At 34.2% G+C, this 21,357-nt stretch overlaps 1 protein-coding gene across 1 annotated transcript in view; it reads right to left on the bottom strand.

Moving 5' to 3' along the window:
* The window catches only part of LOC138703431 (5'-3' exonuclease PLD3-like), a 270,911-nt gene extending 260,031 nt beyond the window's left edge, over window positions 1-10,880 (bottom strand). The window contains exon 1 of the mRNA XM_069831285.1: window positions 10,714-10,880. The gene's annotated coding sequence lies outside the window, so the exon portion shown is untranslated. The remainder of the gene's footprint in view (window positions 1-10,713) is intronic.
* Between the last annotated feature and the right edge of the window lie 10,477 nt (window positions 10,881-21,357).

Raw genomic sequence — 21,357 nt, 5'->3', positions numbered from 1 at the left:
TGTTTACATTAGTTACCATTTGATATATACTAAACAATACTAATATACAAGTATGATGTTGAGTCTTTTTCTTTTACATTGAAACGCTAATTCTGCAGACTTTGAGTAAAATAATAATAATAATAATAATAATAATAATAATAATAATAATAATATATATAAATAAAATATTTACAGTGTCCTACTTAGGAATTACACATTTATTACAATTTATCCAAAGATGTAATCTTTTTTCTGAAGTTTTAAAATGTGTTCCCTATTTTTGGTTTACGAGACCAATATTTTTATGTGGATGGGGATGTAAATATCGATTTATTTTGAGGCATTATTATATGCATGTTCAAGTTTCATTTTCTAGTAGTGTGTCTTCCTATTGCAACACTCAAAGGATCAATAGCTATTTTCAGGCATCACACATATGGACCATGACTTTAATTCGCATCTTATTGACGTTATTTCGTTTATTATTATGTGTTTCAATCTAATTCAAATTGTTATTTTTCATTCTAACAAACAATGTATCACTAAGCCTCGAGGCATTTTACTCTATATATTGTCTCATGGTACTCTTTGTCAATGGCAACCTGTAGTGGTTACAGGAAGAAATAAATAAATAAATTGCATCTGATCTGACTCGCGGTATTACTGAAATTTGTCAAAGTCTATCGATTTAATGAATCTTGAGAAAGCATTTGTATGTCTTGCTATGAGGTTACTGTAGGTGGTTTGCCAATACAATCTGATAAAATCTGATTTTTCAGAATTTTCCTTTGTCTTTCCAATATTTTGCATTTGTGGATGGAATGGTGTGTAGTTTGCTCTCTTAAGCTGGAGGGGCACAATGGATCGTTTGCTAGTTAAAAGATAAGCTTTTGTTTTCCCGTGCCCTGTAACAGCTATGTGTGTGTGTCAAATAAAGCAGCACGAATCTCCAATTGTTTGAACACTGCAATTTGGAAGAATAAATATTTACGAACAGAAACAAAAGTTCGAGTGTACAAGGCTATTGTAAGACCTACTTTAACTTACGCGGTGAAGATTATAAGCTGACACTACAAAAACAAAATAACTCTTAGAAAAAAAAGTAGAAATTAGTGCACTACAGGAGATAGTAGGAAAAGCCTTGATAGATAAAATTAGAAGTGAGGGTATTAGAGAGCAATTCGATATACAATCAATTGAGAATGGGTTATGAGAAGGAGGAGGGGAAGGGACAATCATGTTTCGAGATTGGATGAGAATAGAGTTGTTAGAATTACAAGAGACTATTTCGTTTATATGACGTCATTCCAGTTTCGACCAATGAAATGTAATGAATTCCAACCAATCACAGTCAAACTTTGCGATAATTTTTGCAGCTAGATTTATTGCTGTCAATTTATCGCATGTTCGTTCTTTTGTTTAGTCGTTGTCACCAACTGTTTCCCCGTAAATTGATGATCATGAGTACATTAAGATGCAACTACACGGTTAAACTTTTCTTTCAACTTTAAAACAATGAATGCAAGATTAATATTTAATATTAATTAACATATTTACGCAGTGAAGACAACGTTCAAAACGGCGCACCATGTAGACACAAATTTTCATGCATCTTAATTGAACGTACCTTTTAAACTTGATTCTTTCAATATTCTTCCCAAATTGCACGCATACGCGACTGGAATATTGAACTGTGTAGATGCAGCTTTAGTTCCGTTACATACTACAGCGAGAATGCGTTTGTCGATCTATAAAAAATGCTTTCGTGTAGCACTGATTGTAACGGTCGAAATAACACTGATTGTAACGGTCGAAATAAGGCACAGCTGACATTGGTCCTGCTCTCACAGGAAACTTAACCTATAATTGTAGCCTATAAAATTTGTATTTTGTGAATGAAATGGAACAATTAATATAAAGTCAGATGTTCAAATTTATGTAACATCATCGTATATCAAACCCAAAGACCTTGCATAGTAATAATAAGGTCTTTGATCAAACTGCCTTCCGTATGGCGTAATAAAATTCATGTTATAATTAGGTCTATCTATACAGAGATGGCTTCACTGTGAATACATAAGCATTGGCATATAGCTGTCTCCACTGTTACTGTTAAATTAAATTATGATTTCAGCAGATAATGAAAATGTATTTATGTTATTATAATAAGAGAAAAGTGCAGTACATGTAATTAACATTGTTAAACCTGTATTTCACTTTTCGCAATTGGTTTTACTGAATAATATCATCGAATTTCTTTATTGCAGTAATCGATATTCATCTACGAGTATTTCAACTTCACAATATCTGAATAGGTTAAGTATTCGTTAATATACAATTATTAACATTTTGTGATCGAATTTTAGGGATATATATTTAAATTTTTATTTTATTCACGAAATAGTCCTAATAAATGTCACGAGAGGTGTGAGATTTATCTGGGAAATCTCAGACCTCTAGTGACATTACTACAGATAAATTACCTGGAAGAAATAGAATACCCGAAAAAACAAAATGGAAGAATTCATATTTCTGAACACAATAGACTATAAGCCTATAATGGAAGATAAGTATTTAAAAACCCTTGTATGAACATGGATCAGAGATGAATAAAGTTACAGACTGAGTTATTCATGATACAGTTTGAGTGCACTTGTTTTGCGGTATCGGTCATTTACATTTATTTTATTTGAAACAAGCGTTCAGAATTAATACGTTGCTTCTGTTTTAACACAGAAAGTTTAACTCACAAAGTTTGTATCAGTTACTGAGTTGCTTTTGACGTGTAACTGTTATATTCCACCTACATTAATAGACAAATGAAATAATTCTGTGGAACGGAAATCACGCTGACGCCATTCTATTTTGGTTGCCATGGAAATGCTTACGTCACATCCGATAACTTGACAATGTGAACGAGTCTATTTCCATACACAGTGGCAGTCCGCATGCATATATACATAACCTACTTGGAAGAGTTTATTATAATCCATGGACGATAGCAATAATTAAAAAGCAGTATTCTGTTCTGCTTTGACATAGATAGATGCGAAAGACGCGTGCATAATACATGCGTAATTATAGAAAGTCAGTAGAATATTGGCATTACTGAAATATAGATGGATAAATAACGATAACAAATATTTACGGAATATTTAGAAGTGCTTATACACAGCATTCCTTACTTACTTACAAATGGCTTTTAAGGAATCCATAGGTTCACTGCCGTCCTTAACTAAGCTCGCCATCCGTCCCTATACTCAGCAAGTGTAATCCAGTCTCTGCAATCATAACTCAACAACCCCAAATCCATTTCAATATTAACCTCCCATCTACGTCTACGTCTCCGTCTCCCAAAAATATTTTCCCTCAGATCTCCCAACTAACACTCAATATGCATTTCAAAAGGAGTTCGGTTAGTTTCAGCTAAACAAGAAATAAATCAAATCATTGACAAAGGAAATGTAAAAAAAAAATATTCACATATAAACCTGAAAATCATAAAACTTTATTAAATTATAACTACCTACTAAAAACACAAAAGATGATAAAATTAAAGCCAATCTAACCTCATAAGAAATTATCTGGGCAACAACACGCAACCCTGGATTCGCCCATACGTGCTACATGCCCTGCCCATCTCAGACGTCTGGATTTAGTGTTCCTAATTATGTCAGGTGAAGAATACAATGCATTCATTTCTGCGTTGTGTAACTTTCTCTATTCTCCTGTAACTTCATCCTTCTTAGTCCCGAATATTTTCGTCAGAACCTTATTCTCAAACATTCTTAACCTCTGTTCCTCTCTCAAAGTGAGAGTCAAACTTTCACAACCATACATAATAACCGATTGTATAACTATTTTATAAGTTCTAACTTTCATTTTTTTTTCATAGTAAACTGTATGACAAAAGCTTCTCAGTCGAATAATAGCAAGTATTTCCCATATTTTTTCTGCGTTTAATTTCCTCTAGAGTATCATTTATATTTGTTACTGTTGCTCCAAGATACTTGAATTTTTCCAAGTTTACAAAGGATAATGTCCAATTTTTTTATTTTTTTACGTTTACAAAGGATAATGTCCAATTTTTATATCTCCATTTCGTACTATATTCTGGTCACGGGACATAGTCATATACTTTGTTCCTTTCCGGATTTACTTTCAAACCTATATATTTATTAGCTTTAAGTAACATTCCTGTGTTTTTCCTTTTTCCTAATAGTTTGTGGGTTTTCTCCTAACTTATTCACGTCATCCGCATAGACAAGCACCTGATGTAACCCGTTCAATTCCAAATCCCCTCTGTTTTCGAGAACTTTTCTAATGACATATTCCAGAGCAAAGTAAAAAGTAAAGGTTATAGTGCATCTCTTTTGCTTTAGTCCGCAGTGAATTGAAAAAGTGTCAGACAGGAACTGGCCTATACGGACTCTGCTGTACGTTTCACTGAGATACATTTTAATTAATCGAAATACTTTCTTGGATATACCAGATTCAATAAGAATGTTATATAAAACTTCTCTCCTTTCCGAGTCGAATGCCTTTTTGAAATCTATGAATAACTGATGTACTGTGCCCTTATACTCTCATTTTTTCTCAATATCTATCGAATACAAAAAATTTTATCAATAGTCGAGCTGTTACGGCTAAAAGCACATTGGTGATCCCCAATAATTTCATCTAAATGTGCAGTTGATTTTCTCAAATGAATATTGGACAAAATTTTATGAGACGTCAATAAAATTGATATTCCTCGAAAGTTACTACAGTTTGTCTTTTCCCCTTTCTTAAATATATGGACTCCTTCCATTGTCAGGGTACAATTTCTTTTTTTCGAAATAGCGAGTGAAGAGTCCACTGCAAGAATGATGGATGTCATTTGGAATACATTTTGCAGGAGAAGCAATTGAAAGTTTGAAATGCTTAGCGCTCAAAGCTTAACTGTGATTTTCCGATCATTACTGGACAATGACTATCAGTGTTAATGCCATGTAACTCTGTATGTACATTCTGTATGTCTTAAGCTATGCATTGACAGTCTTGGTTCAATTTCGACAAGAAAGTGACATCAATCATTCTTGCAGTGGAATCTTCAAGTACAAGCTTGTAAATTTTACTAGATAATGTGTTTCCACCCTCTTGTGTTAAGTCTGCTGGAATTTGATTGATGCCTGGAGACTTGTACTTTTTCAGCTTTCCCATCGCAATTTCGAGTTCATAAAGTATTGGTTCGGGTATAAATGGCGCAGCAGTTTGTATTTGAATATCGTCCATATGATTTCTATTTGGCATATGTACATTTAGTAGTTGCGCAAAATAATTTTATGCGAGATCGTGCGTATTTGCTTGGTTTCCGACCAAAACCAATCCGCGGAAAGTCTAAAATTCCACATTCAGTATTCCCAACCTAACACACATAACAATTTCCCTCTTCTTACCGCTTAAGTGACATATTGATTTTACTGCTTTAGGCTTTTAACATATTATTTTTAGAGACGTTCAATATAGTAATAATTATAAATTGGAAACTTACCACTGCAATTTCACCTAAATTGCACTGTTAATTATTGTTTTTAAATATTTGCAAAAATTAAGTAAACTCTACAACTCCACTAAAGTTACTACATTCGTGATGCAAGTAACATTAAGGAAGCCATGAAAAAATCAACAAGATTCCAGACTCATCACAGACTGGGGGAAAAAAACAGACGTATGTCACGGGCTGCTGGAGTATAGTAAACACAGAAAACATTTTATAGCAACAATGTTGAAGATAGATATTTTTGGTTTGCAAATTTGCCGTCATTGAACAGAAACCAAGATGGAGATTTCATTGCAACTAATTAGAAATTCCTCTTTCAGGTATGTAATAAACGTTCTTCGCACAAAATAATGTACGATACACGAGCGGTATGTTTTCTTTCAATTCTCGGAAATTAAAAAAGCTCAACTACGTTTCGCTTTTTCAAACTTTTCCTCGAACATGAAAACTTCAACATACCGCTCTTGTAATGCATATTACTATTTCCATCCATGCTCATCCTTGATCACGTTTACCCTTGCCTGATATCCTTTCTTAAATTTCTTTATGCCCTTATAAAAGTCTCTAATGTTTTTATTCTTACTATGTGTTTCTACCCCATTAAGTTTCTCCTTCAAGTATCTCTCTTCTTCTTCCTAACTGTACGACTTGCTTCCCGTCTTTCATTAAAATAATTTTATCTATTTGCCGGAACTGGATCCTGTAAGAATTTGAATTTTGCCTGTTTCTTTCTTCCTACTACCATCGACCAATGTTCATGAAAACACGGCGAGTTGGCTCAGAGGTAGCGTTTGAAACTCGTATTTGGAAGGCCCGGGTTCAAATCCCGTGGCCAACCAATCTGAGTAGGGTTTTTCATGATTTCCTCTGTCACAAAGGGAAATGTCGGATTGGAAATTTACTTGCCATGATTCATCACCCCTTCAATCAACAATATCATAAACATTAATCAAAATCTATTATCAGTCACATGAATACAAAGCCATCTACAACACACAATAGAAACAAGAACTCGACAACAGTGAAAACAGCTTACTGATATACCCACAGATTCTAAACACGCGATATGACTATAGATGTTAATGCGTGTATAAATGAACAAAAAAACATGATTTATTTTTATTAGTTTCATAAAACCTAAGGTCTATTCAGCCGCAAGTTTGGTATTATCTGTAATATTTTCCCACACGCAATTAATATAATATAATATAATATAATATAATATAATATAATATAATATAATATAATATAATATAATATAATATAATATAATTCCTTCCTCAACTTTGTCGGAACTTCCTAAAGTGACAAACCTATTTGAAATTTCGACCTGATAACGTTTCTTAGTTTCCCCGTCTTTTAATTTCGGAATATTGAACCTCCCAATATTAACTTGTTGCTCTACTCGCTTGGCTTCTGATAATATTTCTCTTACATTTCCAATTACCAAATAATGGTCAGAATCACAGTCTGTCTCTCTAAAGGATCGAATATCTACAATAAACTAGTAAATCTTCGTTTATCTATCAAGATGTGATCTGTTTGGTTGTGTGTCAATCGATCTGAAGAAATGACGCAAATAGCACTCACGAGGCAAGTAAACCAAGAGAGAATGTGGTAGAGTGGCCAGAGTTTTTGTCCCATATATATATATATATATATATATATATATATATATATATATATATATATATATATATATTTATATTAATGAATGCAATTAATTTCTTTAAAAAATAAATTAAATATGTTAACATATGCCTTATTTTATTTTCAATATTTCCCCATTATTAATTGTTACACATTGCAAATGAGCAAAATTGATGATGATGGTGATGATGATGATGATGATGATGGTGATGATGATAATGATGATAATGATGATGATAATAATAATAATAATAATAATAATAACCGTAGTAAATGAAGAAGATATTTTGAAACTGGAATTATTTGATAGGTTTTTCCTACATTCTTCACTTTAATAATGTGTTTTTCAAATAAATAACAAGGCAAATTTTAGGCTTTGTGACGATTTAAACAATAGTAATAAGACATAATTAAATGTTAACGTATAGATTTATTTTAGTAAACATGCGTTAAATTTACATCTACGCACCTATTCATAGACGGAACTTCGTCCTTCCATCCATCCGTGCTTGCTTACATACATACATAGCCTACATACATACATTACATACATACATACATACGTAGTAAAACACGTACATACGTACGTATATATATATATGTACACATAGAGTACATAGATACTGTACTTATGTATAGTACCTGTACAGAGATACACTACTGTACATAGAGTACATAAATACAGTACTATACTGTGTATATAGTACCGGTGTAGAGATACACTACTGTACATAGAGTACATAGATGCGGTACTGTACTGAATGTATAGTACCTGTACATAGATACACTATTGTACAATAGAGTAGATAGATACAGTACTGTACTGTGTACATAGTACCTGTACAGAGTACACTAATGTACATGGAGTACATAGATGCGGTACTGTACTGAATGTATAGTACCTGTACATAGATACACTATTGTACAATAGAGTACATAGATACAGTACTGTACTGTATACATAGTACCTGTACATAGATACACTATTGTACAATAGAGTACATAGATACAGTACTGTACTGTATACATAGTACCTGTACAGAGTACACTATTGTACATAGAGTACATAGATACAGTACTGTACTGTATACATAGTACCTGTACAGAGTACACTACTGTACATAGAGTACATAGATGCGGTACTGTACTGAATGTATAGTACCTGTACATAGATACACTATTGTACAATAGAGTAGATAAATACAGTACTGTACTGTGTACATAGTACCTGTACAGAGTACACTACTGTACATGGAGTACATAGATGCGGTACTGTACTGAATGTATAGTACCTGTACATAGATACACTATTGTACAATAGAGTACATAGATACAGTACTGTACTGTATACATAGTACCTGTACAGAGTACACTACTGTACATAGAGTACATAGATGCGGTACTGTACTGAATGTATAGTACCTGTACATAGATACACTATTGTACAATAGAGTAGATAAATACAGTACTGTACTGTGTACATAGTACCTGTACAGAGTACACTACTGTACATGGAGTACATAGATGCGGTACTGTACTGAATGTATAGTACCTGTACATAGATACACTATTGTACAATAGAGTACATAGATACTGTACTGTACTGTATACATAGTACCTGTACAGAGTACACTATTGTACATAGAGTACATAGATACAGTACTGTACTGTATACATAGTACCTGTACAGAGTACACTACTGTACATGGAGTACATAGATGCGGTACTGTACTGAATGTATAGTACCTGTACATAGATACACTATTGTACAATAGAGTACATAGATACTGTACTGTACTGTATACATATTACCTGTACAGAGTACACTATTGTACATAGAGTACATAGATACAGTACTGTACTGTATACATAGTACCTGTACAGAGTACACTACTGTACATAGAGTACATAGATGCGGTACTGTACTGAATGTATAGTACCTGTACATAGATACACTATTGTACAATAGAGTACATAGATACAGTACTGTACTGTATACATAGTACCTGTTCAGAGTACACTATTGTACAATAGAGTACATAGATACAGTACTGTACTGTATACATAGTACCTGTACAGAGTACACTATTGTACATAGAGTACATAGACATAGTACTGTACTGTATACATAGTACCTGTACAGAGTACATAGATGCGGTACTGTACTGAATGTATAGTACCTGTACATAGATACACTATTGTACAATAGAGTACATAGATACAGTACTGTACTGTATACATAGTACCTGTACAGAGTACACTACTGTACATAGAGTACATAGATGCGGTACTGTACTTAATGTATAGTACCTGTACATAGATACACTATTGTACAATAGAGTACATAGATACAGTACTGTACTGTATACATAGTACCTGTACAGAGTACACTATTGTACAATAGAGCACATAGATACAGTACTGTACTGTATATATAGTACCTGTACAGAGTACACTATTGTACATAGAGTACATAGATGCGGTACTGTTCTGAATGTATAGTACCTGTACATAGATACACTATTGTACAACAGAGTACATAGATACTGTACTGTGTACATAGTACCTGTACAGAGTACACTATTGTACATAGAGTACATAGATGCGGTACTGTACTGAATGTATAGTACCTGCACATAGATACACTATTGTACAACAGAGTACATAGATACAGTACTGTACTGTGTACATAGTACCTGTACAGAGTACACTACTGTACATAGAGTACATAGATGCGGTACTGTACTGAATGTATAGTACCTGTACAATAGAGTACATAAATACAGTACTGTACTGTATATATAGTACCTGTACAGAGTACACTACTGTACATATAGTGCTTAAATACTGTACTGTACTGTAGGCCTACTGTATACATAGTACGCGTACAGAGATACACTACTGTAGATAGAGTACATATAGTTCTCAAAGAAATTATTGCATAATATTTTATTGCAAACTTATAAATTAATATGCAAATTTATTTTTCTGCTAAAAAAAAGAATATTAGATATTTCATAACTTTACAATAAAATAATATGCAATAATATCTTTGACCTCTGTACATATGGTACATATAATAGAGAAGTGTGCATACATACTCGTACATACAATACTGCACACATTTGTGCATATACTGTTTTAAGTACATACATACATACATACATACATACATACATACATACATACATACATACATACATACAATAACTATATGCTTGCCATTATTTATATATCGTGACTGTATCATTCTTTCTGTATTCAGGAAGGTAGCATGTTTTCAACTCTGCAGCCCTTTGTAACGAAACTTTGCATAAGAAACTGAACATCGCGATATTCGCACTTTCCGCCACTTCGCCCTATTCTTAAGAAGGGTAAGTGTAAGTGTGCACCACTACATAAAATCACGTGGCGTTAAAGACGCGGTAAGATGACTTAAAAAGTTCTATAACAAGCATTACTATACAGAGGTTACATTTAATTGAATTGTCTACAAAAAAATATATATTGTAAAATACATAACAATATAAATTTCTTACCGTATTATATGCGTGTCTTCAGATGTTCGGAGAAGTTTTCATGCAAGAATTATTTATCGTAGACGAAGATTTTGTCGTAGAGGTGTATTCTCTTCTCGTGACGACGCCGAAGTGGAGCACTTGAACGACGGAACACGATTTGTAAGAAAAGGCCAGGCAGTGCCGGTAGTCGTAATATTTCTCAGGTATATAAGGAGTTACCACCACCTGTTTATGCTCATTCTGCTGAGGGTGAGTGTAAGATGTCGTATAGTACACGGAGTCTGCGCACTCTTGTCTCTCGGATCGATGTCATGTGCGGCTGCCCAACTATGACAGACGAAACTGCTATCCCGCTACCAAGGAAATCAAGTATCTGGAACTGCTATTATATTACCCTAGTACTTAAAGAGATTAGATAAAAGTGCGGCAAAATGGATGTCATGGATTACGAATGTATCCGCGTTTCATTTCAGCTTCGCTCGAGCGGAGAAAAAAAACGAGAAAATCTTTTTTATTTAAAAATCATGGAGGAACACCATAGTAATTAAATTGCTTTTGATTAAAATTACAGAATTTTTCTACTACCGTTGTTGTAAGTAGGTACACTAATAAGATTTTGCTTTTAAGGAAGTTAGTTCATTTTACCTAAGAGGTATTGATTGCTGTTGACAACGGAAAGTCGGTGAGCTGCTAACCTCCCTAGAGATAAAAAGCAATAAACTTCCTTACAAAAATTGAAGCACGCTAGTTAAAATTTTATTAATTGAAACTTGTAGTACACTAGCCTTACTAATCCGGCGTTCAGTAATCCGACCTCTCAATTATCCGGCTTCTCTTAGTGCACTTCCTGTCTCTTCTATAGTAATAGTTTTCCGAGGAATTTGAATCGGTGCATTGTGTTATACTGTATTGCCAGAGTCGTGTGTTTATGGTGATGATTTTGTTAAAACTTCGCGTATAATTTTTAAAAAGTAGTATTTTTGGGTGTTGAATAAAGTACTAAATTTCCCGATAATGTCGAAATAAAAGGGTTTAGGTGTTTTTGTCACACTTTTTTGGCATGGGTACGTTTCGTCACACTTTACACTTTCGTCACATCATCTTTTGTCACGCATTACACTTTTGTCACAGGCCTACGATGTCACACATTAGTTTCTGACACACTTCGTTTTGAGTTTCATTACCTGAAGTAGGCTATAATTGCAACAATTAATAATTAATTATGACATATTATTAATTACAATTAGTAATTATTTACGATATATTGTTATGCGTTACCAAGATTGTGGAATAAGGTTTTTAGGTGATAATCAAAATTACGGCCATTACAGTTGCCTTGTAATCAGTCGATATAAAGTGCGGCAATGACTGTTATTTACCTCCTCTTTAAGCGTATTAAAATGAGTTCATAAGATCTCCTTGATTTTGTTCCCGTAATCATTTGTTTCCGAGGAAGACGTCGTCTCCGCTTTCGAACTACTAAGAGATACCATACCAGACAACCTTGTTAATCTCTTCGACTACGTCGAACACAACTATGTAAGAGGACAAAGGCATGGGCGAGGAAGGCAGGTGCCTATATTTCCTCCATCCACCTGGAATTGTTACTTCCGAACGCTAGAAAATCTTCCAAGGATCACTAACACTTGTGAGGCGTGCCTTAACACACTAATCGGAAAGTTTCCTCCATCATTTTATCATGTTCTCGAGTCGCTGCAGGATGAAACTGCAAAAATTCACAATGATAGGCCTATTGAAAAATTGGAAGGTGGACAGTCGCCACCACGTAAAAAGAAAACATATACGGATCTCGATACAAGATTATCACGAATTGTAGAAAGATATCACGAATACAGAGTCAATGAGAATGTCCCTGGTTACCTTCGAGTAAATGGGCATGGTGTCGCCGGACACTTTGGTTAAATTACTTATTTTGTATAGCCTACACACTACTGTAACTACGCGTAAAAATGCGTATAGAAATTGATGAGTATTCAATAAATAATAGTGAAAGTAATATTGTGTAGTACATTCAATATTGTGACGAAACATATCCACTGTGGCGCAAAGATACTTATAACGAAATGCAATCTGTGACAAAACATGTCCGTATGACGAAAAAGTCCATGACGGAATGGCCGTGACGAAACATAACGTTGACGAAAGGCCCCGGTTATGAATACGCCGGATCCCGAAATAAAATAGTATGTCTGTCATCGTGTAATAGCCCACAATATCTTCTCTCTAAAATTTTCTTGGGCACGAAAATCAATTTTAACACATCATATAAATATATCTCACTTATGACAAGTGGAAGAGAGAGAAACTGGAAGTTTAATTAAGTGAATTAGATTATTTCATTTATTTAAATGTTGTGAGTTGGGAGTAGCATCAGAGGTACTATAACTGTAGGAGTATTACAGATATAAATTTATGGAAAAAGGCAATAAAAGAAGAAATTTAGGAGTAAAGCGAAGAGAAAGGTAAGTACGTAAATTAGAGGATAGAATATTAGGGAAATAATAAGTGATGTAAGTGTTGTAAAAGAGAGAAAACGGAAATGTAGACAAATAATTTAAGAGAAAGTAGGTGGAAAAGAATGATTAAGTTTAGGTAGATTTGAGAATAAATAAATAAATGAATGAATGAATAAATGAATGAATAAGTGAATAAATGAATGAATAAGTGAATAAATAAATGAATAAGTGAATAAATAAATGAATAAGTGAATAAATAAATGAATAAGTGAATAAATAAGTAATGCAAATTATCAAGGAAAGGAAAATGTACTATTAAATGGAAAAGTGAGAAATTGAAGGGGGAGAGAGAATAGAAGAGGATAGATAGGGAAGGATAGGTAGCAATTCAGCTAAAACGGAAGAATAGGAAGTAATGAGGAAATACTTGGTAAATTAATATATTAACATAAAAGGATGGTATGTATTACAGGTGGATTGAAAAGCGGAAATATAAAGGTCCTCCATAACTATGAATGTAAAGTTGACTGACAAATAAATATCAATATCAATATCTCACTTTCTTTACTGTACATTTGTATTATATATTATTATTATTATTATTATTATTATTATTATTATTATTATTATTATTATTATTATTAGCAAGTGATTTAATGTACGGTAAGGTTATTACAATATTTGATAAATATTTTTTTTTAGCTGAACATTATGGGTAGGAAGATATATAGTGAAATAATTAATACAACTATTTCATCAACGTAATGGTAACTCCAATTCTCTCATACCTAGGCTGTCTCCCTTCCGATTTCATTCAAGATCTCTTATACTAATATACACCGTGTTCTGCTTATAAGTATAATAAAAGAAGTAATGGCAACTATTTATTTATTATGAATATACAAGTGATACATGTGTGAAACTTCTACAGTCCTTCAATGTAGTAACCAGCATTGTCTGCAACTCGTTGCCAACGATGTAGAAGTCGTAGTATCCCTGTAGCAGCTGTATGTTTTTGGGGAAGCAAAGGCTGATTGGAATTTTCCGGTCTCTGATCGGATCAAAAACCCTGATAGAACGGATAGTTAACCCTTGGGGTGAATTTCGGTGAAGTCCGGAGGGCCTAATTAGTCAAATTCACTCCCCTCACCTCCACGCTAGTAACTAAACGCAGGACTCTAATCATATTTAAATGAAATCTGCGTAATTCTGTTGAGAAGTGTTGATTGAAAGCTCTCAAGTTAAAAATAGTGTTGAAGTTCATTACGTGTAGTTCTTGTACAAATGCATGTACTATTGACTGATGACAAAAAGAAGTAGCATACAAAGACAGAGAAATCAGTAATTGTTGTGAAATCATTTTTCAATCAGGATTGTTTTGTATTTCAGGATTTAATCCTTCAAACCAAACAATTATTGTTACAAGAAATCCGTTCTTCAGAAAAGTATTGTACGAGTGATTTTGATTTATAACAGTGTATTCTCAGGCGAACTTAGTTTGTAAGGAATACAATTTCAATTAATTTTGTTTAATTTATTGTATAAATAGTTTATTTTCAACAATAGTTTTTAATTTGATTTAATTGTGTTGTTTTAATCTGTTAAAAGACAACTCGGATAAGCGCGCTGGAAAAAAATACATCAAACTTTATTTTAAAATCAGTGCTGAGTAACCCGTACATATTATTTTGTGATGTTTCTGTGAACCGTAATCATAAACAAACGGTTTCATTTTGAAATTATGTTTGAGTTTAATGGTGTTAAATTGAACTCTGATTTGTCGTCTCTTATTGCACGATTATTTAAAACGATTACAACACATTTACAACTTACGACTTTTCACTTCTGCCGCTCGTAGATGGTATATTCTCATTTGTTCTTTAATGCTCGGAAATGGAAGTTTGAAATCCTTCTCTGTTACGGCCTATGAAGTGTTCTGTATTCCTTGACACTCTTGAGAGGAAGGAATAAGTTCAGTGAACATGCACGAGTGAACTTACTGCCCCGGAGACCTCACAGGCAGTCTCCTAGCTAATATCAGATTGAAAGACGATCCTGGCCAAGGAATCGGATTTCGCCCTAGGCGTTCCCTTTGTTGATCATCGGTTTATGGTCATGAGCAGACAGCGGATTTTCGGTCCCTACACAGCGACAAGACGGCGTACAGAGGGAGAGTAGAAATGAGTTCAGTGACTTCCCTGCATCTAACGTTCAGTATCCGCTCCGAAAATCCGCTGTCTGGTCATTAGCATTAGAGAGAGAGAGAGTTGTATGTGAGCATTTCTCCATCTAACGATATCACCTATGCTCTTTCGTTACCATACGCAATATTTGTAATAAGATGAAATTATTTGAAAGATAGGGTGAAAAGGAGGGTATTGGTGACTGGAATCGGAGTTTGTAAGTTCCTGTACGGTCAGTGTATGTAACCCATCTTGGATGTGTAAATTCCTACACAGGACGGGATTGACCTAAAAGGTGATGTGTGAGTTCCTTCACGACAAAAAAAATCAGCAGACAAAATTTTCTCTCCCACTTTATGCAGACTGGAGACTGCCAACAAAATAATCTGTTTGGTGTAGTTACAAATTTTGTCATGAGGTGGTTTCTTGCCTTTGCATTCGTCCACTTCTGTCAACGTCGCCTTTTAGTGAGGAATTCTGTTCTTACTGTATATGCTTTTATATCATGAAATCGGGATATTCGTCCCTCTGAGTAATATGGGTATTTTTCAGTTTATTTTGTGTTTGTCTCTTCTGGGCTGAATTCCAATTTGCATACTACGTCTAATGCAGGCAATTTTAATTTTCGTATGTGCTAATCTCTAAACGTATGATTTTTGAAGATCGTTCCCATAAATTTTCCACAGATTTTAGTTTGCACGCATTACCTACTATTTGTCGGTTGACTGTGCTTTCTTCATTGTGGTTAGGGTTAAACTCAGGCTACACTTGTTCAAATCACATATTTTTAATGTTGCAACTTCTGTATAAATTTTAGTTCAACATATTTTACATATACACAAACGCCACGTTTAAATATTAGAACTTGGATATAATAATAATAATAATAATAATAATAATAATAATAATAATAATAATGATAATGATAATGATGATAATGATAATGATGATAATGATAATGATAATGATAATGATAATAATGATAATGATAATAATAATGATTTATTTTAGCTGGCAGAGTTAAGGCCGTAAAGCCTTCTCTTCCACTCAACCAGCAAAAAGTGTATATACATATGCATGAACTTACAAAAAATTCAACAATTTTATTTAGATGAGAGTTACATGTATACAAGAGTTATTTACGAATTAAACTACAAAATACTACGAACTATTAATTAAACACTGAAATAAATTGTGTAGCAGAATTAAGCTAAAATACATAGAATGTTAATATATTTCAAATAATATTAGATAATAGAAAGAGATTATTATGAGACAATTTTGAAAATACAGCACTATCAGGATGATGTCTAAAGAAAGAAGTAACAATGTAGTGAGTGATAGTTTAAATCAGTATGATTGGAGTGAAATGCTAATAAGGTTATCTTTTAAGCTGTTTTTAAAGTTGTTTATTGTCTTGCAGCCCCTAATACTGTGTGACAAGGAATTCCATTGACGCGAGGTGGATACTGTAAAAGATGATGAATAACAAGATGTTCTATGAAGAGGTATATTTAGCGTGCCACAGATAAGTGATCTGGTATTTACGTCGTGGTTAGAGTATAGATAAGAGAAACGAAACGAAAGGTAATTTGGTGTTGAGGTGTGCAGAATTCGAAAGAGTAAAGACAAAGAGTGTAAAGTTCTGCGTTCTTTAAGTCTTAGCCACGAAAGACTGGCGAAGGACGGTGATATGTGATAATATCGTCGGATGTTGCACACGTATCTGATGCACATTTTCTGAGCTCGCTGTAACTTGACTGGCAGTTCAGAAGTTAGGTCACTTAACAAAACGTCACAATAATTGAAGTGCTGCATTACTAGGGTTTGTACTAGGGTAAGTTTTAGTTGCTGGGGGCAAGAAGTTTCTGAAGCGACTCAAACAGTGAATGGAGGAACAGATTTTTTTAATCGTTTCTTTAACTTGAAAATTCCAACTTAGATTATTATCAAAAAAGAAGCCAAGATTTTTTACAACAGATGAATAAGGGATTAGCGTGTTGTTAAAGGTAACAACTGAAAGATTACTATTATTAAGGGAGTTAACTAAACGCTTATGTCCAATAATTATAACTTGAGTCTTACTTGGATTAAGTGCGAGTCCGAAATTGGCCGCCCTAGTGGAGACAGTGGCTAGGTCACAATTCAACTTGTCAATAGATTCATTGATTGTATTGGGTCTGGAATGTATGTAAAGTTGTAGGTCGTCGGCATAGAGGTGATATCGGCAATACTGTAAGTTCTTTGATACGTCATTAGTGTAGATAGAGAAGAGTAGTGGTCCTAATACGGAGCCCTGCGACACTTCCGCCTTTGTGCATCGCCATTGGGAGATTTGATTATCAAGTGAAACACACTGTTGGCGGTCCCGTAGGTAGGAGTCCCTCCAGCTCAAGGTATTGTCTGACAGGTGCAAAGTCTTCATCTTTGCAAGAAGCAAGTCGATATTAACAGAACTAAAGGCATTGCTGAAATCGAGAAGAGTTAGTGCCGTTACTTCACCCCTATCCATAGCTTCACGGATGTCCTCAGTCACTTTAAGTAGGGCTGTAGTAGTGCTGTGTCCATGCCTAAAACCCGATTGATAGTCATCAAGGAGTTTGTGTTCGTCGAGATAGTTCGTAAGTTGTCCGTGTACAATATGTTCTAATGCTTTTGAAAGAGTGGGAAGAATTGATATCGATCTGTACTGGTTTATTGTTGAAGGTGTGTTAGATTTAGGTAAAGGTTTCACTAATGCCATTTTCCAGAGTGAGGGGTAGGACCCAGTCATAATAGATGCATTGAATATATGGGTGACGGTCGACAGGATCACATCTATTATTTTATACAGGAGAGTGATATTTATATTGTCTAACCTTGGGCTTTAGATTTCATACGTCGCAGCGTCTTCATTACGTCAGTCGGGTTAATGTATTTAAAGAAGAATTTATCCCACACAAGTTGGGGGTAAGATCTGAGAAATTCGAGAGTCTCTTGTTTATTTAATGGTTCAGGTGGAGCAGTGACGAAATGTTCATTTAGACTATTGAGTGACAAGTTGATGTTATCTACCCGAGGCTTTGCTTTTGTTAGACCCAGGTTATTAAGGTTACGCCACAATTCTTTCGCACTGACCGAAGGTAGAATAAGGGAATGTGCATGGTGTAATTTAGCATTTATTACTGCTTGATTACATTTATTTCTTAAAACTTTGTAAATATTAAAATCTAATTCGTCCTTGCTCCGTCTGTATTTACGATAAGCAGTGTCTCTGTCTGTCATGATATACTATGTCGAGGAGAGAGAGAGAGAGAGAGAGAATCTTTTTAAAAATACTCCAAGATATAGTGCCACAAAAGTTTTCGTCCACCTTATTTACTATACAGTATATTAGTTCATGATGTGCTAATCTGCGAGTCAGTTAGTATTACATGTACGTGAACAACAATAACCAGTATCATTAAGATACCGGTATATAAGGCATCATCATCCGTAATCAATACACCAAAGAACAGGACGACCAAGGAAGCTGGCACGGTGAGAAGAGATAAGCATTGTGAGGACTGTGCAGAAAAATCCTCATGTTTCTCACCCTATACTTCGATCGGAGGTAATATTTTCAACTGATAAGAACATCAGCACCGAAACAGTTAGACTGTGTTACATAGAGCTGGTTTGAATGGATGTATAAACTGGAAAAAGCCATGGGCAAATAAAGTGAACCGTAAGAAGAGGATAGAGTTTGCAAAGCAGTATGTTAGTAAGCCACCTGAGATTTTTAAACAAGTATTATTTACTGATGAGTGTCATTTTTCTCTTATTTGATATCTCTGACAAGCGACAGGTATGGAGGAAGAGGAACGAGGAGCTCCTGTCTAAAAATCTACAGCCTACAATAAAACATGGGAGAGGATACATAATGTTATGGGAGTGTATGTCGGAGACTGGAGTAGGTGAATACCATGAAATGGCTACAACTATAGACAAGATGGAGTATTTGAATATCCTAAAACAGCATGTGATGCTAAGTGTGCAAAAAATAGGCATCGAAGGCGACTTCCTTTTTCAGCACACTGCTTCGGTTGTGAAGGAATGGCTGCTATGGAGTATATAGTACATATCATGTGCTACATACACCTACTAGTCTTTGGATTTAAAAGCGATAGAGCATTTATGGTCGAAACTTAAGTAAAAAAGAGCAAAAGGCAGGTTACAAGTACAGACAGTTGGAGACAATGCTTCGCTGAAGAATGGTACACAATAGAACCAAAAGTGACACAAAACCTTTTGCAATCCATGCCAAGAACACTTTAAGCAATCATTGCTTCCAAAGGACAGTCCACAGAGTACTGATATGCAGTTAAAGACTTGTGAATTTATTATTTATTGTCGTGGACGATTACTTTTGTAGCATTCCTTTTTTCGAGGAAATGTTATTTGTTTCATTTGTTTTTCACAAGCCACTGTTTAAGAGATATTTATTATGCTGTCATGTCCTAATGTGCTAATCAATAAGGAGCGGATTTCTATGTAATTAAATATTATTTTTGCGTGTGATAAAACAAAATTAACAAAGTTAAAAATTCCGAACATGAAGTTTCAAGTTTAAAACCCGAATTTTATTTCACATAAAACCACATATTTTCACAAAAAAATTATGTAAATACATATTTTCAGGAAATATATTATAAACACATAAATCTTGAAATTTTTTTACTTAAATAATTTTTTACAAGAACTTTCAAATATTTTAAAACTAAATAAATTATGTCATTCAGAAGTACGTTATCTTTTTAAGAATTCCTGGTTGCTTCGTGTTTCCAAGCGCTGTGTGGTGTATCCGTGATACATTTTTGTAATAGTTTCGCCTCAGGTTCTGAGAACTGCTAGGCAGCATATCACTGTTATTATTAGAGAATAAATTAACATGGACAAGGAGGAGACATCTTGCAACACATAATTAGGAATGTTTATTGTTGCTGTAGATGATTTTATTCCACGCTTTGTTTGTGAAACACAACAGATAAGAGTTCGGGTATGAACATTATTTAATTTAAACAAATCTCTCGCCTCTCGCTCATGTCCATCAAGTAAGGCAATACGTCTGGTTGTAATTCCCTGTTATCGGGCTTCGTCAATCGATATCCTACAAGATATACTGAAATATGGTTGTTTAAAAACGATTTGGCTTTCCTATTAGCAAATTTAAGCTTTTTGTGTGACACTATAAAAACACCTCGAAACATCCAAAAACCTGTTGTCTGAAACAAGCTGGTGCGTACCGTGAAAATTAAACTAGACTCGCTACCAGGTTCAGAAGTACAAGTATTAAGGGACAAGTTCCAGAATCTGTTTGGGAAAAACAGTGGATATAAAAAAATGTGTAAAGTTGCTCAAGTATTGGAGGGTATGCCTGTAGGTGAAATTGACGGTGTTTGTGTTTCTGACATTCCTCTCTTTAAATTTGCACGTCTGGCGTCCTGTGATGTGGAAAGATCGTTTTCACAGTATAAGTCGTTGTTCAGAGATAATCGGCATGCATTTGTGATGGAGAATTTGGAGTTGATCTTTGTTGTTCACTGCAATTTTCGGCCAACTACTAGCACTCAAGTGTGGTTGGTGAGTACCTAGTAACATTTTTTTTTCCAAGCTAAGTAAGGTATTTTTGTCATATTTAAAGGAAATATATTTTTTTTATTTTTAGCAAATATTTTCGTACCTTTTAGCACATAAAAAATAAATATATTTAAATTTTTTAGCTCATAAAAATCCGCTCCCTACTAATCAATGCAGATTTTAATTTTAAAATGCACTGTTTTTTAATTTCCATACTTTTCGCTTTCCTTTTCATTGCAAGTAGTGACCGGACGAATACTTTTGAGACCAACTGTAGGCTATAGAATGTGTCAGAACAAATTGAATAACAACACAGTTAGTAGATGTGATGTATTGATTTAAAAGGGAAGACCATTATGGCCTATAGCTTATCCAGAATTTTTCTTGGGTATGCGATTTGTTTT

Source organism: Periplaneta americana, chromosome 7 (genome assembly GCF_040183065.1).
Source record: "Periplaneta americana isolate PAMFEO1 chromosome 7, P.americana_PAMFEO1_priV1, whole genome shotgun sequence".
NCBI classification, from domain to species: Eukaryota; Metazoa; Arthropoda; class Insecta; order Blattodea; family Blattidae; genus Periplaneta; species Periplaneta americana.
This window is presented reverse-complemented; position numbering and strand designations above follow the sequence as displayed.